Here is a 20,287-nt window from a genome sequence, read left to right as displayed (position 1 = left end):
GGAGAAGTGTGGTGGAGAAGTGGTGGGAATAGCAAGAGAGCTAGACTTGGAACCTGAGGATCTGACTGAACTGCTGAAATCTCATGATAAAATTCAATGGATGAGGAGTTGCTTCTTAGGGATGAGCAAAAAAAAAAAGTTCTTTTTTGAGATACAATCCATTCCTAATAAAGATGCTGTGAAGATTGTTGAAATGACAACAAAAGATTTGGAATATTACATAAGTGGAGTTAAAGTGGCGGTCGGGATTGATTCCAAGTTTGAAAGAAGTTCTGTGGGTAAAATGCTATTAAATAGTCTCACAGGCTACAGAGAAATCATTCATGAAAGGAAGACTTGACTGATGAGGAAAGCTTCATTGTTGTCTTACTTGAAGAAATTGGCACAGCCACCCCAACTTTAAAGAAACCACCACCCCACCGGTCAGCAGCCGTCCACATCGAGGCCAGACCCTCCACCCGCAGAAAGATTATGACTCGCTGAAAGCTCAAATGATGGTTAGTATATTTCAGCAATAAAATATTTTTCATTAAGGCATGCACGTTGTTTTTCAGACATAATGCTATTACACACTTAATTGATCACAGTGTAATATAAACATAACTTTTATATGCATGGGGAAACCAAAAAATTGATTTGACTCACCTTATTGTGGTATTCACTTTATTGCTGAAGTATCCTATGTACTTCAAGTTTTTACTTGTTTTGTAATATAAATGCCGCTAGAAGAGAGACTTGTATTTCTTGGTTGTTCAATTACGTTTTGTGAGTTGTCAGTATCACTACTGCTGCTGTTTTTCCTGTCTGGCTTTTGCCTTTTATTATGTGTAGTTTTGTTGCAGAGATTAGAAAATATAGCTAAAATATATTCTTCCTGCTTTATCGTTTTTTTAAAGTTTTTCTTTGTGCCATATTAGGCAGTCAATTTTTAAAGTTAAATTGAAAGGAGAGTGTTCTCTCCTTGCAGTATACTTAGTTTATTGGTCCCCTAAATAATTATAATAATTACTTGACCCACCCAAAGTGTTAGCTTTCATAAGAGATTAAGTTACTTTCCTGCTTTTTGTAAATTTCCCCTTCATTGTCTTCAGGTCCGTATTATAAGTGTCCGTATTGTATCTTTCAGTGTGCTAAAAGGTTGAGTGCAACCTATCTTTTTTGTACACCATAATCTTTATCCACACTTTAATGATATAAATAGCTTGTTGACCACTTTAATCTCACATGTTTGTTATATTCTGGTTTACCTTTTAATTTCAGACTTTAGTTAAATGTTACAGTTTATAATGACCAGCATATTTTTATCCATATTTCCATCATACAGGATCCTATCTTTAAGCAACATGTTGTTTAGTTTTCCAAATTTTGGGATTGTGTAGAAATGGAATGATATTCATTTAACAAATGCTGAGCACCTTCTCTAAGCCAGATACCTGAGAGACTGAATATACAAGTGGACAATGGCCAGACCAGATATAAATATAAAATTCTGACTCAGAACCTACAGCAGTCGCCCAGAAAACAATCCTATTGTTTACCTTAACCATCCAGGAAGCCAGCTTTCTATAAGTCAGACTTGGAGGAAGTCAGATTACTGTCTTCTGTAACGTTAGTCTAAAATGGCCAGGACTTGATTAATAACTGACAGTTTCCCTAACATTTGTCTCCTTTTCCAACTTAGAACCAACTAGAGAAAGCTCAATATGCTCCCCTGACCAATCACATACATGCCCTGCTTCTAGTAAGCCCACCTTTAGCTTCTCTTTGACAATAGCCTCTAATCGGTACATACCTGAGGTCTTCCCTTTTTCCACTATGAAGCTTTCCCACTGCTCTGCCTGCCTTTCAGTCTCCATGAAAATGCAAGCAATGGTGGTGGACTCCCTTGCTACAGCAAGCTCAGGATAAATAGACTTTGCTCGCTCTCATTTGGTTGGTCTTCATTTATTTCCATTTACTGTTGTACCAAGATTACTAGATCAAAGCAGAAGCAAAAACAAAACGCTGTCTGCATGGAACTTACATTCTAGCAGGGCAGTGATGGGCAGGCACAGTAAAACATGAAAAATAAGTTACACAGAATATTTGAAGGTTATAGAGCAGGGGAAGAGGCATCAGGGGACTGGGGGGAGGGGTTTGCAATTGTGAACAAAGTTCTCAGGGAAAGTTCCGCTGAGAGGGTGACCTCGGAACAAAGACTGGAAGAAAGGGAAGGAATAAATCGTATAGATATAATGCCAGAGGAGAAAGCCTTCCAGGCAGAGGGAACCTCAAAGCAAAGGCTCTGAGGCATGAGTTTGCACGGCAGGAAGAAAAAGGTGAACAAAGGGGAAGGAGGGGAAGAGGAGATAGAGGCCTGGATGGGGGTGGGGGGCAGATCACGGAAAGCTTTGCTGGTCATCTGAAGGATCTTGGCTTCTACACCAAGTGAGCTGAGAAGCCTCTGAGTGGAGGAGTATAGGGTCTGACTTAGGTTTTAAACATTTGGGCTGTCATGTTGAGATTAAATAGGGTGACCATGTGACCCAGCTTGTGCAAGACAGTCTTAGTTTATGCCTGTTGCCCTAGGTGACTTTCCTATTCAAAATGCCCAGATTTAGAGAAAGACAAATACCACATGATTTCACTCATATGTGGAATTGAAGAAACAAAGCAGAAGAACATATGGAAAGGGTGGGGGAGAGAAGAAAATAGAGGAAAACAAACCACAAAAGCCTCTTAACGTTAGAGAACAGACTGAGGGTTCATGGAAGAAGGTGGGTGGTGGATGGGCTAAATGGGTAATGGGTACTAAGGAGGGCACTGGTTGTGATGAACACCGGGTGTCACTGAATTCTCCTGAAACAATACTGTATTGGAATGCTAAAGGGAGGGATCAGCATCGGGGAAGGAAGTCAAAGATAACTCCACTGTTGCTTGCCCAAGTAACTAAGAAATGCATTTTTCATTAACTCAGGTGGAGAAACCGGGACCCAGATTTTAGAAGAAGATGACAGTGTGCTTTGGGAAATTGTACTTTTGAGTGGTCTGTTAGATAATCACCTGGAGATGTGGGGCAGGCAGTTGAATGAGTTTGGAGTGGAAGGGAAAGGGGCAGGGTAAGTATATAAACGTGTATTCTCCACGGGTTGGGGACAATGTTCTACAAATATGCAGTTCCCTGCCCAAACTATATAGCATAGCTCTGCCAACTGCTTGCATGTCAACTGAGAAGTCAGTTACTGTATGTTACCTTCCTTTCAGTAACTACATCTTCTGTATTCTATTTTTGTGGGGGGTTTTTGTTTTGTTGTTGGTACTTGTTTTATTTTTCACCTTAATTACATGAGGGACAATAGGCGGGGAGGAGAATTTATTCGCCTTTCTGGGCCTTGATTTTCCTCAGATAGAACTCCAGCCTCCTGCCCTCTGGCATATAGCCATGTGCTCGGCCACGCTGGCCTGATCTTGAAGCCGTGTATGCAAGAAGCTTGCCTGGCTGAAACTGCTCCTTCAGAAGATGCTAATCTTGGCATTCTTTTTCTTGTCCTCCTGCTTATTTGAATTGTCATTGATTGTTTTGTGTTTAAAATCTCATCTTCGGGAGTCAGTCTGACCCCCTTCTTGCAGCCCAAGGTCAGTGCATAGTGGGACCCGTACCACTATTGGGACAGTGTGTGGTTAATGAGAATGATTCCATTCTTCACCAGGGTTTTGGTGGGACCAGTTGGTTATTAGATGCATTGTAGACAAAGTCAGTAATCCTTGTTCTGTGTGTATAACACTTGGAGCCCCAGGGTACGTTCCCCACATCCAGCCTCCAGGCATGCTACTTGTTGCTGCCTTGTCTGAACAGACTGTGTGCGGAAGGGGGGGGGTGGGCGGATGGAGACCAATTCATTGTTGGCAATGGGGCATCCCAGCTCACGCTCCCTCTTCTCATGGCAGGGCTGGCACTTGTGTTAGTTGTCCTGAGCGATGCCCATTGCGAAGTGCTGGCTGGAAAGGAGATGCTTTTAATTTTGAAGTATAATAACTCCAAACAGACTTGAGACAATGTTTATTAAACTTTGCCAGAAAACAGGAAGCTCGTTGGACCTTCAGATAAACTCCTGCTTCGTTTCTGAGTTATTTTCTTCAGAGAATAATTTTTAATAATTTTTTTCTATTGCAAGTATATTTTTTCTCTTCAGGGAGGGCAATTATTAATGGCCCTCCAAGTACTTACTGTACTTCTTTAACCATTTTCATCTTAGTCATTTTTTTTAAACCTAAGAATTATGTGATTTTGTTATTCCCTCAAACATATCCTCCTGTCACTGACCTATTGTGCTCTGGGTAACTCCTAGTCCTTTTAAAGAGTTCATAGAACGCTAGTAGTCCTTTGTTGCCTAGTTTTCTTTTCATTGTGTGTTACAGATTTATTTCCTATTTCAGAGCATTCATGTTTTGTTTAATTGCCTTGACAGGGAAAAGCAGAGGTAACAGACTATTTTCTTCCCTATCTCTTGTATTCCGAGTCTCTGCCATCCTTTCAGAAGTTTTGTGCTGGCTTGTCACCTTTGCTTACTCACCTTTCAAAACGGACAATTTCTATTCGAGTCCAAGACGGTAAATACGGTTTATTGGATGAACTGGACGGGGTAAGCCTCAGAGAACAACTGTATACTTTCTCACTGTTGCTGTCACTCTGTGTGATGTCAAGCCTCTTTTCTGTGGCCCTGATAGTAGTTGGGATTTCATAGCTTTTTCTGTCATGTTCAATAATAATAAACAGTCTCACTTCCCAGGCGCAAAAAATTTTCTGTGTAGTCTGATGTCATAGCGTCAATATTACTTCCGGGTTTAGACTTTTCACCCCCTTCCTCTGCCCCAGTTTGAGCCTGGTTTTGTCTGGATGCCTCCGGTGGAGAAGCTGGGATATAGCAGGTTAGCTTTTCCACTTAATTTGCCTTTTACACTTCATCTTCTACACCACAGATAGGTTGGTGAGAAAAGGGAAAGGACTGTAAAGTCAGGGCAGGCAAGGCTTGTAGTCCAGTTGATGTCCTCAGTGCTGGTGGATGAGCCTACGGGGGACTGGTATGCGTCCCCACTTCTTGCCCGATGGCATCCTGGGCCAGAACATGTAGTTTGTGACTATCTGAGGCCGATGCCTTCCTTCTCAGGTTAGGCATTCAGTAGTATGAAGCAATATATATACAAAAATACTTGGCATGGCCTGGGTTATCTATTACTACTCTTGCAAGTATGATACTACTGTTGCCACTTTTTGTAAGAGTACTTTTAACTTGATTTTGGTTCATTTTGTTCAAATATGAGTGTAAAAGAGGTGGTATTTAACTAGGAGATCATACCTGCCAACTTGGCACTTCAAATGTAGGGAAATTGTATATATTACAGAATGATTGCTCTTTTATATAAAAAGAAGAATACCTTGAGTATAATCCCAGTATTAAAAAATATATATCTAGTAACTGAGGCTCAAAGGGGGAAATGGGGCTTGCCTATTCACTAGACGCTAACAACAAGGACTGGAATAGGAAACTTCAACTTCTATCTCTAAACGAGGGTCTTGGTACCAGTTGTCTCTCCACCTGAGGGAAGAAGGTGTTTCACATCTTTATGACTTAGTGAGTATAGAGGATTTCTGTTCAAATAAAATGACTAAAAAAAAAAAAAAGGATTTCTTCTGCCTTGATTCTTCCTGTTGTCTTTGCAGGTAGCCTAGTTGTGACGCAGGCTTTGATGGATAAGGCACCTTTCCCTTAAGGAATGAACTTTGCCTGTAAGGAGCAGCAAATATTTGTGAACCTTTTAAAAAATAGCCACCAGATGTCACTCTAGACTAGCTTTTGTCAAACACCATATTCATTGTTCTCAAATTTGCTTAAGGGAAAAAAAAAAGGGGATCAAATAAATGCCATGCATCTTAATGTTTCAAGTCATAAGGAATTTTCTGTGGCTATCTTCAGACAGACACCCAACCATGAGAGCCAATCTTTCAATGAAGGAGGATGCTGTGGATTCTGTTCTCCTGGAATTATAATTTAGTGGGGTAGGCAGAATTGGACACGCAAGAAATAAAGACCCGTTACCCTGACCCCTCTGCATGCAAATGGAGTTGAGCCAGACAGCAGAAAACAGAATGAGTGGAAGGAAAAACTGACAACATTGTAGGGGAGAAAGTCGCAAGTTTTGAAGGATATTTTAGATTAAGATCAATAGAGTACAGGACCTGGGAGAGGCCACTTGGTGAGCTGGGAAGTGGTAGGAAGGAAGGCAAGATTGAAAGCATAGCAGTGTGACTGAGCCAGGCCTCTTGGCCTGTTGGGAGGACTGTGGGAGAGTCAGCCATGCTGGAAGGGGTAAGCAGGAGAAGAGTGAGTTGCAAGGCTAACAGTGTCTGCCGATGTTCAGGAGCACAGGTTCTAGAGCTAGTCTGCCTGGGTCCAAATCCTAGCTCTGGCCCAAACTAGTTATTGTCACATGCTTTAGGACATGCTATTTACCCTTGTTTGGCCTCCATTTCCTTATTTATAAAATGAGATAATACCTCACTCATAGAGTCATGGAAAGATTAAGTGATAATATTTTTCAAGCATTTAGAAGAGCGTCCAGCACTTAATAGGCATTTCATTATGTATATGTTGGATAAACAAGGTTCTGCATAGTACAAGGCCTAAGAAGTGAGAATAAGGTTAATGATTAAACACAGGCCTGTGATGTGCCCAGTTCAGTGCCTGTTCATTGAGCACTATATATCAGACATTGGGATAATCTCTGTGTAAAACTTAAAACTGTAATAGTGTGGATGATAACTTCTATGTATTGAGCTGTAACTAGGTGCTAAAAACTAACTTGAGTACTCTAATTGCATTACTTTATTTAATCTTCCTTAAAACTTACCAGGTAGGTATTATTATTATCCTTATTTTGTAGATTAGGGAAATAAGACCAATAAGGAGTAATTTGTTCAAGGTCACAGAAACAGTAAATGGCAAAGCTGGGATTTTAAACTCCAGAGCCTGATCATTTTAACCACTACACTAAATACCCAAGAGGCATTGAAGAATATTATGAAATCATATTATTTTAGAGCCAAGATGGGTTTACTTGATATTGTAGTTCAGCTCTCCCAACCTATGGGTGAAGAAACACAGTACCCTAGATATTATAGGATTTGTTTAGGATCATTTGGTGGAGGGTTGACAGTATAAGAATTTATATTTTCCATTCCCAGTCTAGTTCTGATCAAAAGAGGTCTTGAAAGTACACAGCTGAAGAATCAATCCAGTACGTTGTTATTTTTATTTTTATTCAAAGAGACTGTGCTATACAACATCTTTGGCAGGGCAACAAGTGAGAGTACCATGTTTTCTCTTCGCTAGATGGCTATCTAGCAGCAATTTTAAATATTTTTTTCCTTTACAGATGTAGACTAAAATGTCCCTAGAGTCCATTCACTGTTCTGGTGTCCCTGCACACAATATGCTGGTCTTTGTTTAGAGCACTCCTTTTTTGTATGATAATCTGTTTTGTCATGTATCTCCCCAGTTACAAGACCTGCTTCCCATGGCAGAACCAAGGGGAGGTTCAGAGATGTCATCTTTCCACAATTTCTTTCACCTCCACCCAATTTTGCCCCTCAACAAATAATTCCATCTAGCAATGATTTTGTGATGCACTCAAAAGTCAAAGTAAGTCACTTCACTTTTCCCAAATCCCCATTCATCCTGTCCCCCTAACTGGCTCTAATTTCTAATGTGTAGAAATTCTGTAGCTGCCATGGATGGCCCTCAAGGCCTGTGAAGATGGGGTGTTCTGATTCATGTCTGTCCTTTACCAAAGTGCCTGTTGTGGAGAAGACTTTCAATTCACTCCACAAGAAGTAATCCTTTGCTACATGAAGGGAGAAAAATATCAGGCTAAGGCCATTTGTCATGGTTTTGCTTGTCTGTTTTTTGCTGGCATTTTTATCTTGCTCTGGGTTTGTGTAAACTCTGGTTGCATTACAGAGATCTCTGTTGTTTAGGGCTTCATTAAAGAACAGGAGCAAAGGGTAAAGGGGAAACCTGCCTGGGGAGTATAACATTTAATCCGCAAATGTGGGTTAGGTAGTGGGCATAGTTTCCCAAACTGTATTCCTTGAGTCACTGGTTTAGTTATGCTAATAACTGTGCAGTAAGGCCTAAGAAGTAATATATAGCCATTTCTTAGTGTCAAGGAGCTCATTAACATAATAAAGGCACCAAGAAATTTGGTAGTATAAAAGAGAATAAATTAAATGTGTTTGAACTGTATTTTCCAAACTTCCTGAAAGTGTGGAGCATCTACTATCTGACATCCTGCATGAACACTGCTCTAAGGAACACTGTGGAAAATGCTAGTTTCATTGAAAGAGCGTAAGTTTGGATATGTGGAAATACTACTTAGCTGCAGTCAGTCCTACTTGAAATAGGATCCAGGGACTGCAAGTTCCCAAACTTCTTACTACTAGACTGTACTATGTAAGGAGCTCATGCTGAATATCAGTCAATCACATCACCAGGCACTACTGGGCTCAGGTAAGGAATCCATATGTGCTATTTCATGGTCTATTATAAGTCTGACACTTTGAGTAGTATTAGCTGTGGTGATTGTAGGTAAGTCACTTGACCTTCTTGATCTTAATTTCACTTTCTCTCAAATTATGGGGTTGGAAAATAAACTCTGAGTTCTCTAATTTTAAACTTGGTGATTTTTCAGAGTCCAGAGTTTTGGAACAAAATTGAGTAGTTCTATTCTAAATCTCTGACATAACCCAGGAGAGCCATAAGAATCTGACCTGCATATTCATTTCCAACTAGCAAAATAGAGATGTTTAAAATTCTCATTCCATCCTAATTGAAGGAGCAGTAATGCTAGTCATTCAAAAATACAGTTTTTCCCTTAATGTTATTGTTCAAAGTCCTTCGATCTTCTGGGATACAGAGGCTGATTGTCAACTTCAGCAAAGCTGACTAGTGTTTAAATTGTGCTTGTAATAATGGTGTATCTGTTTCTCAGATGATGAACAGATTTTGTTATAGGCTTTTTTTTTTTTGGCACAATTGGGATGTGAAATATAGAATGAGGATAACTGGAAGATTGATGAGGATTTTAAAAGCAGCATGGTACTCCAGAAGGAGTGTGTGCTTTTGAGTCATGACACCTGAATTTAAATTCTTTCTCCATTGTGATCACTATCTCTGTGATCTTAGACACTGTCATTAGCCTTTCTTGGTATTCATTTTCTTATCTACATCCTGAAGTACCTATTACTTTTGTAGTTTTTTTTTAAAGGAAATATATGAGTGAGAAAAAATATAAAATTAGAACAGAAGTGCTCAAGGAGAGCAATGTGGAGATCATAAAATGACAGCTCCCCAAATATTGGTTTCGATGCAAAGATCAAGCCCACTAACATTGCTCAGATGATTCAATAGAAGACGAACAGAGCTAGAGGTTTGAGGAGTTTGGAACCCGTGTTTATAGACCAAGGACAGAGTCAACAGCCTGCACAGGAATAAGGAGAATGTCAGCTATATGGGCTAGAAAATGGCAACATGAACAAGTTCTATTCTAGTAGGGGATCAAGACAGACCAGAGTGGAGAGTTTGTTAAGAGAGCTCTAACTGGAAGGAGGTTGAAATAATGCTCAACAGGGTGACAAGGCTGAAGGTATCAAGTGAGTTAGTGAGAACTTAGCAAAGTTCTTACCCTACATGATGGAATTGAGTTCACTTAATCATAAGTGAAATAGACCTTTAGGGGGCCTGCAATTAACAAAAGATCCCTCAGTGTTATTTGGGATCTCTCCAGAGTAACAAGTCATAATTTATATAGCACTTTTCAATATCCAAAGCACTTTTGCATACATTATTTCAGTGGAGCATCCCATAGCTAATAGGTCTGTTCATGGTACAGTTGGAGAACCTGAAGCTCAGAGAGACCAAATGATTAGTACAAGGATGCACAGCTGACACTGGGAAGAAGGAAGATTGGTATAAAAATTTAATTCCTATAACTTAGTTTTTCCAAGAATAAAACAGCATCTTTCTCTAAAAGTGAAAATTATCAATTTACATCCATCCTGTTGACTTGTACTAATTGGAAGGGAATTGTGGGAGATAAGTTTCCCTGCAGAGGTCAATAGAAGTGTAGCTGTTGATGCGGCTGACACAGCTTAAGGGTTATGTCTCAAAATAAGCCAATTTGTTGCTATTTAGCTCTAAAATAATGGTCAAGTGCCAATACAATTACATATTTGGGAGTATTTACACAAATTTGTACAAGTTGAAAAATAGAAGTGCGGGCCTTTATTAGTTGTGGATGGTTTAGGTCAGAGAGGATAAGTAGATTGCACTCAAGCTACCACTTTCTCTTTCCACAACTATGATAGACACCAGTAATTGATCATGATATACTTTTCCATTGGATCCATATGAGACTTCATAGTTCTTATCAATTTTGTGTTCCTTTTTTTAAATATGAAATTTATTGTCAAATTGGTTTCCATACAACACCCAGTGTTCATCCCAACAGGTGCCCTCCTCAATACCCATCACCCATCCCCCATCAATTTTGTGTTCCCGGCAGGAACTGCTAATTTTTCAGAATTGGCTTATTTGCCATTCCTACTTTAGGCACAGACCTGCCCAACAGTCTCCGTTAGCTTTTCAGTTCAAAGCCACATGTAAAAACCTGTTGTATTTTGTAGGTAATATCCAAAAATTAATTTTAATTCCCTTTATATGGCTTAAACCTATTAACAAGATAGTCTGCATTATTACAATTGTGTAAAATTACGTAAACATTCCATAGAACAAGAAATTTGTACAGGAGCTGACAACTGGTAGTCTGTTCTACATCTTTGAGGATATTGTCAGTTCTGCTTGGTAAGAAGACAAAGTGGCCCTCCAGTAGTCATTGGTGAATTTCCCTCTTCAAAAACATGAGTGTTATGTACTTACCTCCTGCAATTCTAAAATTTAATTTTATTCCAGGGACCCAGAAAAGTCAACCATTTCCCCTAGGAAGGAAATCTCTCCAATGCATTGTTCTAGTTCATGGTTACTAGTTCAGAAACCAGTTATTTGATTCATAGAGTGTAAGACCTTGCTTTAAATTGGAGCCTCACTTATGTTACCATAATTGAGCTCATGGCACTCAATGTAACAAAGCAACATAAGAGTGTAGGGCTGTTTTAGAGCTAGGGATATATCAATCACTTGGGGAGTTTTCTCAAAGTATATTTGCTTATATTTTTACCTCTATTTCCCTTCTTACCTCTCATCCCCCAGTTTTCACTTATTATAGTTTCTGTGCAGGTAGGGGACTTCTGAGAGTAAATGTATCTATTTGAGAAGTTCCTCTAAGTGATTCTGATACCTAAATCTCCCCTCCTTCCCCACCCAAATTAGAACTTGTGATGTAATAAAAAGATCACATAAATTTTAAGTTGAAAGACATTGTTGGATTTACCTAAGTATACTTCTTTATTACTCAGATCTTGTTTGGTTGAAAATGACAGAAGCCCAAGTCAAACTGGGCTTAGGAAAAAAAGAGAAGTTTTTAGCTCAGGTGCTTAAAATGTTCAGGGTTGATTCTTGTTGGCTTCAGGTACAGATGGATCAAGAAATCAAGCAATATCATAAGGGACTTATATTTCCCCATCTCTTTAGCTCTTCCTTCCTCTGTATTGGTGTTCTTAGTTTCTATGTGGTGACTTGGAGATTGGGGTCCCTTAGAGATTACTTCACTGTGATAATTCAACAAACCTCCAAAGAGGGAGAAAATTTCTTTCCCCAGTAAATCCTCCAAAGGCCTTAGCTTCCACTCTTTGGTCTGACTTGTCTTTTGGGATCATTTCTGAACCATTCACTATAGCCAGTGGGAATGTACAGCCTAATTAGCTTACTTTTGGAGAGAGAGGTCTCTCCCTTAATCAGTAAAACCTTGGATTGTGAGTAACTTGTTCTGTGAGTGTTTTCACAAGATAAGCAAACATTTCTAATAAACTTTAACTTGATAAACGAGTGATGTCTTGCAATACGAGTCGTGTGTGACACCAGATGTCATGTGATCACAACTGAGCCAATGTCTCCTCTCTCTCTCTCTCTCTCTCTCTCTCTCTCTCTCTTTCTCTCTCTCTCTTTCTGTCTCTTGCTGCAGAATTGTGGGTCTCCCATGCACGGGTGGTCGGTCTCAGGCCAGGTTTTGGCAGAAATCAGTGATTTTTTTCAGAAGGTTGGAAGGTGCTCACAACTGGCACTAGTGTATTTTTTGTCCCTTCAAAGCACCTATGGACAGCCCTCCGCTGTTCCATACAAGAGTGAGCTTAGAAATGCTCTGCTTCATTCTGGGTCAGGCTGCCTGCAGATCGAGACCCTCTCCTCGGCTGCCTTGTTGCCAGTTACATTCAATACAGTATATGACAAGAGTTTATTAATACTGTACTGTAGACAAGGGCATTAAGGAATCTGCCCTTGGAATCATTGTTGTACTATATGCTAGCTAACTTGGATGTAAATTTAAAACAAAGGAAAATTTAAAAAATGTTAACAATTTGAAAATAAATAAATAGATAAAGAAATAAATACTGTTCTGTAGTCAACATCCATGTGAGCATATACAATGGTGCCCAGGCAGAAAAAGATTCCATTGAGCCAATAGATAGCAGTGATTCCATTAGTGACAGTGAGAGTCGTCTTACACAATAACCTTCCTCTGTTTTGTCTCCCTCACATCAGCCACTAAAGTTTTCAAAGGTAAGTGCAGGTTAATCTGTTTATTTTTCTTTAGATTTTGTATTTTGTTATTTTGTTTTATATTACAGTATTATTTTTATATCAATATTTTGGGGTTGTGGAATAAATCATCTGAGTTTCCATGATTTCTTATGGGGAAATTTGCTTTGATATATAAGTGCTTTGGATTACAAGTATGTTTCTGGACCGAATTATGCTCCTAAACCAAGGTTTTACTGCACTTGCCTTTATAGTTCTTACGGTTGTCTGTGGCTGACATCTATTTTATGCTGTTCTGTATATTAAATATTTTATATATTCCCCTGTTCTTAGATTATAGGCTCATTATTTGGAGAACAGGTGTGATTTCTCCTGAACCTCATAATCTGGAATTAGTAAAACGATAGGTTTCCCACAGGAAAATTACACCAGAGGAAAAGGAAATGAATAATCATTTTCTAGGAAATGACATCACTGCTTTTGGCCACAGTTTCCTATATGCAAAAGAAAAAATATAAATCAGTTGATCTTATGAGTTGCCTAATTATTTTAATTTTCCATGAAAAGGGGAACTGTACTTTGTATCCTTTTCTAGTACCTATTAAATATTTTACATAAAAATATATATGCACATACATATGTACATGTGTACATATATTACTCATACAAGGTAACTGAAACACAGAGAAGTCACCAGAATCCCACTAACAAATATGACAGGTCCAGTTTTATATTTCCCAGTGGACTTTTTTTTTTTTAACTGGACCATGCTAAAATATTCATGTATATCTTACGTTTTGCATATTAACCCTTTAAAAAATATTTTAATGTGTGAGAATCTCTTTAAAAATAAGCTATAACTCAAAGGTATGTGTCTCAAATGCTGTAATTTTAGGTATTATTACCAGAAGCAAGCAGGTAGATCAGAACATTGAGAAGAATGAACATTGGAGCAAAGACTGGATCTGTGTCCTCATTTGGGGAGGGAATAATTAGTTTAAAAAGCCTCTATCTGCCTTGACTGCCTTTCTGTTTGTCTTGCAACCCTCCTGCTTCTGCGGGCGTCATTTCATAAATGGCTTCTTCACCCCATACTTAAAAAGATCTTCATTCTAACCCATTAAACAATAAAAATGTGGCCCTTTTCTAGAAAATGGCCTCTCCTACTTCCCTGGCTATCATCCCTAAGATAATCTAATATTAATACAAATTTATATTGGAGCAGAGTTTTTGGCAACTTTTAAATCCTATATTAAGTCCTGTGTATTTCAAATCAAGTTCACTTGTTTTTATTTTCAGTCTCAGACACACAGATACTGTTAGCTAAGAATTTGAAATCCAAACCATGGGCCTAACACAAGATACTCTGTCTCATTCATGTGAAAATCACTTCTCAAATGCTTATTCTGTGTAAAGCTGGGTGATACATAAAGACAAATTGCTGTCTTATAGAGATAAGACCCAGGCATAAATCATTACAGTACAAGATAGATGGTAATATGTGCTGCGGGTGAGGAATGGATGGGTTGCTGGGGGGAGGTAAGAGTATAAAGAAATTACTGTGGTCTAGATGGACTAAAGGGGTGCTTTGCTTGGACATCTTCTGGCTACAAGTAAATGAGTTACTTCAAATGTGCCCAGGCTAAAGTCAAAATCATGTTCATGTTTAATTCTGGAAAAAAGGAAAGATTTCATGAAGGAGAAGAGGTTTAAGCTGAGCCCTGGAGAGGTGACTAAGATTCAGAATTATGACCACTGCAAGAAATCTTGCTAAAGATTCCTATCCTCCCAGAGAAGGAACACTTTAACCCATTCACAGTTAGCTTGGGGTAACAGCCAATTGTTAGAATTAAAAGTAGCCATCCTGATACTGATGCTGATTGAAAGAGAAAATGCTAAGCATAGCCGCTGCCTGAGGAGTGAAGAAAAAGCCACAGGAGCTGAAGAGCACGTCCTGTGTCAAATAGTTACTAAGAACAAGGAGACACCTATAAATTTAAAAGATCTATAGATTTAAAAAGACTTTTTAAAAATAAGACAAGGGGCTCCTGGGCGGCTCAGTCGGTTGAGTGTCTGACTTCAGCTTGGGTCATGATCTCACAGTTGGTGGGTTCGGGCCCCACATTGGTCTCTGTGCTGACAGCTCAGAGCCTGGAGCCTGATTCAGATTCTGTGCCTCCCTCTCTCTCTGTCCCTTCCCCACTCACACTCTGTCTCTTGAAAATAAATAAATGTTAAAAAAAATTTTAAAATATATAAAATAAAAATGAAATAAAATAAGACAAAATTGGGAAGGCAGTAGGAAGGCCAGTGATACAAGTGAAATATTTGGAAAATGGATGTACCCTTTTCTGAAAATGAAATGGTCATTCTATAGACACAAGGAAGGACATGCAAAGGGACGAAGTGGTCTGTGTTTTCTCACCCTAGATAGGCTCTGTTCTGGGTACTGAGAATACAGCAGTAGACAAGAAGTCCGGGCTCTCAGGGAGACTATCTTCTAGTGTGTGAGAGGGAACAACTGACAATTACATACGTAGTGTGTTTTTTGGCAACCTCTGTCTCAGGACTAGAGTTTGAATCCTTTCCAAATAATCTACCCCAACTATCCATTCTAGTTCTTAGTCTTAATTTAAGATTTTCTTTATTAGCAGTCATTCAGTAATATTTTTATTATTTTTTAAATTCATTTATACATTGATTCAACAAATATTTAAGCACCTCTGATAGTCCAGGCATTGTGATGGGCATTAGAATACAACAGGGAACAAGATGGACAGTGAGCCTTGCCTTAAAGGAACTTGTTTTCTAGAACAAAGCTATTCTAATAGAACTTTCTATAGTGATGGAGATGATCCATATTTGTGTTGTCCATTGTGGTACCCACTAGCTACTATGATAATTAAAGTATAGCTAGTGTGATTAAGAAACTGAATTTGTAATTTTATGTATCCTTGAACAATACAGGTTTGAACTATGCCAGTCCAGTTATATGTGGATTTTTTACAGGACAGCCCTGTATATGTATTTTCTCTTATGATTTTCTTAACATTTCTTTCCTCTAGCTTTATTGTAAGAATACAGTATATAGTACGTATGAGATATAAAATATGTGTTAACTATTTGTTATCAGTAAGACTTCCAGTCAACAACAAACTACTAGTAATTAAATTGGGGGGGAGTCAAAAATAATAAGCAGAGTTTTGATTGTAGGGGGTAGGAGCCCCTAACCCCCCTAGTTGTTCAAGGGCCAACTGGAATTTTAATCTAAACATAAATAGCCATATGCAGCTAGTGAGCTGCAAGCTAGTGAGCTACTGAGTTACAAAGCATAGTTCTATTGTCTGCCACTCACAGAAAGAGTGATCCACAATAAACCGGTAATACTTAAAGGAATAATTACAGATTACCTTGGGTGGGATGAAATAAGAAAAATGACTTCCTGGGGCACCTGGGTGGCTCCGTTGGTTGAGTGTCCAACTTCAGCAGCTCAGGTCATGATCTCGCAGTTTGCGGGTTCAAGCCCTGAATCAGACTCTGTGCTGACAGCTCAGAGCCTGGAGCCTGCTTCAGGTTTTGTGTCTCCCTCTCTCTCTGCCCCTCCCCCACTCATACTCTGTCTCTCTCTCTCTCTCTCTCTCTCTCAAAAATAAATAAACATTAAAATTAAAAAAAAATGACTTCCTAAGTTAGAGAAAAATGAGAGGGAATGTATTTGAAGGGTTGATTGGGCAAAACGTGTTACCACATTAACTTGAGATCTGAAGATTGACTAAGAGCCAATTAGAGAAAGACTCTAAGGAAACAGAGGGAAGAACCCACCGATAGGGAAATGGCTTGGCATGTTTGATGGACTGAAAAAGTAGTTGGAGACTGCTAAGAAGTGGTGTTTACAAGAAAAAGTTGGAAAGGAGGCAAGAGCCCATAAGGTAGAAACCAGGCAGTGTGTGTGCTGATTCCATGCTATCTCCTGGGGAGTACCTGGGTCTCTTTTCCAGCACCATGGTCACTTCCTAATCGCTTGTTTCCCATGGAGCCCACATTCCGGAGCACCTCACAGCATCTACCAATTACATTCGATCATCTGCCTACTCTGTTATGTGATTAACTATGAAAATAACCTTGCCCACCACAAAACAAAAACTTGAAATTAGACAAGGCCCATGCTTGCAATAATTAAAACACACTAAATACTAATTTAACAATGTTGTTTTTGAGGTGCTTGAGTAGCTCAGTTGGTTGAAGGTCTGACTTCAGCCCAGGTCATGATCTCTGATAGTGTGGGTTCGAGCCACTGGTCAGATTCCGTGCTGATGGTGTGGACCCTGTTTGGGATTCTCCCTCTCCCTCACTTCCCCACCCCACTCTCTCACTCTCTTTCTCTCTCAAAATGAAATAAACTTAAAAAATGTTTTTAATAAGATTTTAATTATAAATGACTAAATGTAAGAGAACTGTTCTTTTCATTTTTTTTAAACATTGTTAGAAGGAAAGTAGCTTATGAGGCCTGAGAACATTTATTTCCTGAAAGCTTTTGAGAGAAAACACAGAGGAAGTCAAGAGAATAGAAAATTGACTTAAAATAGCTTAACTATTTTTTTTTAAATTTTTTTTAACGTTTATTTATTTTTGAGACAGAGACAGAGCATGAATGGGGGAGGGGCAGAGAGAGAGGGAGACACAGAATCCGAAGCAGGCTCCAGACTCTGAGCCATCAGCCCAGAGCCCGACGCGGGGCTTGAACTCAGGGACCGTGAGATCGTGACCTGAGCTGAAGTCGGATGTTTAACCGACTGAGCCACCCAGGCGCCCCTAGCTTAACTATTTTTAAAGCTGTCAATCCTTGTTTTGGAGTTTCTTCTCTAAATGTATAGATATTCAGACTATAGAGATTAGTGATCTATGCATGGAGATAGTCATTATGTAGATGAAATGCCTATGGTACGGGGTGCAGGCAAATAGCTGTTTTTCAGCTGTCATTTTTGTGAGCTTCACTGATTTTAAAAATTGTCAAGAACTTGGATTTTAGAAGGTAAATTCTTCTGGTGAAATGCTTACATACTTTATCTGTCGAATCATGGATAATTGTTTGGGTTCTAGAGCCAAGGAAATCACCTTTAACTGCTAAAGAAAAAAATGTGAAATGTCATTACGTGCTTTGTTTTCTAGAAATAGAACTTTCAGCAAAAGAGCAGTATGTAGTCCAGATGAGCTAATTATTAATCTCTTATGATTAATTTTGACTTGAACGACTGTTTAAACCTCTCATCCTGTCTAGTCCAACACCAAACGTGTATCTGTATTCTGTATTGGCAGGTTGTTTTTCATAAACGAATGTGATACTAAATCGAGCATATAAAGAAGAGCATGTATTTTGAGCTAATCGTCATACCAGAAATACCGGGCTGTAGACTTGCCAAAATTCTTTCACAAGCATTTTGTCATTGCATACTCTAACAGCCTCATTACAAAGGAAGGTATGGCATGAGGCGTAATCTGCCTCTTACTTACAGCGACCCTGAAGTCCCCCTCTGTCATGTCCTGGGCGATTGAATAAAATAGGGACATAATATGAAGTTAGAACACGGGCCATTTGCCCTTCTTTTTCCTCTTCTTCCTCTTCCTCCTCTCCCTCCTCTCCCCTTCCCCTCCCCCTCCCCTTCTTCCTCATCCCTTCTCCCTCCTCCCTGATGGAGGGAAGAAGAGTACAGATTCTCCTCTATACCTTCTTTAATATTTAGTGTCATATGTTGGCAAAAACACAAACGAGCTGTAACAGTACCTTGGATTCAGAGAAAGAAAAGCCTGTGTCAATTAGGAATCTTGGTATTAGAAGCAACCAAAATTTGGTGCTGAGCTTCCCCTGTCAGAGTGGTCAGAGAAGCACAAGCTTGCTCCTTGAGCTACATCTTTGCACATTGAAATGGGGGAGTGTGGTGCGTGTAAGGGGAGTGGGGATGGGGGTTGCTAGGGATGACAGCTGAGAGGGAGAGCTCCTTGGCCCCTGCATTTCCTGAAAAGAGATTTTCTTCTGTTAGGAATCACATATTTCCTGTGCCCACCCCAGAACCACTCTTCAGATCTTGAGCAATGGAGTGCTACTGCGGGTCTGAGCTACCTAAACATGGAGTGAGTGGACAAGATGACAACTTGAAATAGGGGACTGTTTATTGCTAGATTTACAGTGAACATGTTCTGGGTGGTCCTCTACCCAAATCTTACTTTGCTGACCCTCTCATAAATCAAACCTCTAATCTTGACTTTTTTTTTTTTTTTTTTTTTAGTATCAAGAGTCAATCCCCTTCCCTAACTGTTCAGGGAACCAGAATTCATCTCTCTGCTTTGCTCTCATAAGGACTCCCCAGTCACAAATGCCCAGAGGGGAATTGGGCTACTCCAGATGGCTTTGATCCATGCCAGTACTCTTCATTATGTAAACTTTCCTTCTGACAGATCACGCGGAACATGTCACATCTTGAAAGAGGAGTTTCCATTAACTACTTTACTGCTGCCAAATGGAATCAGTGTATTATGTGGCCCCCTGCCAGACAGTCAGAGAGACACAGAGAGAGAGAGAGATGTTTTCTCTGTTTGCAGCACCAGCCTGGCTCTCACCATCAAGCTGAAGCTTCCTGTTTTCCAAAGATCAGTGGATTTCCTACCTTGTGGGGGATGAAGCCTCTTTTTTAGCAAGGGAAGGTTACATAGCCAATGGCAAAAAATGAGAATAGAGTCCAAATTTTCTAACTGGCAGTATTGTGCTCTTTCTACTGTATACTACTTAACCTTTAAAATCTGAAGTGCTCTTTTTAAAATGTGAATTGAGTAAAGGATATGCATTTGTTTTGCAATAAAACTTGGCCACCGTCTTTTCTTCCTTCTCACCTCTCTACCATATATGGTCAATCAGTACATTCTACTTATTTTGTAGCTTAAATACTTCAAAATATTTTTAGGTGTTTTTTTTTTTTTATCTCTACTATCTAGTCCACGGATTTGTATTTATCATCTAGAACAGGTACTCAATACATATTGGTTGAAAAAATTAACTGAATATTGCCAGCTTTATACTTTAATCAACTTATCCAATAATTTTGTGTTTATAAAACCCTTCAAGCCAAACTGTAGACTTATAGTTAGTCACAGCTAAGGATGATACAACAGCTATTCTTATATTATTTGTGTTTAGAATTGACAATTTATGGTTCCAAAAACATCTCTGAGGAAGGTCTCAGCTATCTAGCAAATCCTAACAAGATTCTTCATTTGCCATCCTACTATCCATTCTTTTTTCCCCTTTATATTTTTGGTTCCTAACATAAACTTATTTTGGTTTCATTAACTAGTCCCATATTCCCATCTAGTCTTATACCTTGTTTAGCCCTGCCTTTGTGATTTTCCTGAGACACATTTAAGAACAGACTTGTCTCTGCTGACAGTTCTTTAGTGACACCAACTTTATGGAATATAGCCATAACTAGAAAAATGAGAAAACTAGTTTTCTGATTATTCTAATGTATCAGGTACATTACTAAGTA

General features: G+C 39.2%; 1 pseudogene; it reads right to left on the bottom strand.

The window, feature by feature from the left end:
- Positions 1–3,352: 3,352 nt before the first annotated feature.
- Positions 3,353–16,781, bottom strand: LOC122230664 (annotated as a pseudogene).
- Between the last annotated feature and the right edge of the window lie 3,506 nt (positions 16,782–20,287).

The sequence above is a fragment of the Panthera tigris genome, chromosome A1 (genome assembly GCF_018350195.1).
Source record: "Panthera tigris isolate Pti1 chromosome A1, P.tigris_Pti1_mat1.1, whole genome shotgun sequence".
Classification (NCBI taxonomy): domain Eukaryota; kingdom Metazoa; phylum Chordata; class Mammalia; order Carnivora; family Felidae; genus Panthera; species Panthera tigris.
Note: the sequence above shows the minus strand (reverse complement) of the source record. Positions and strands in the feature narration are given on the sequence as shown.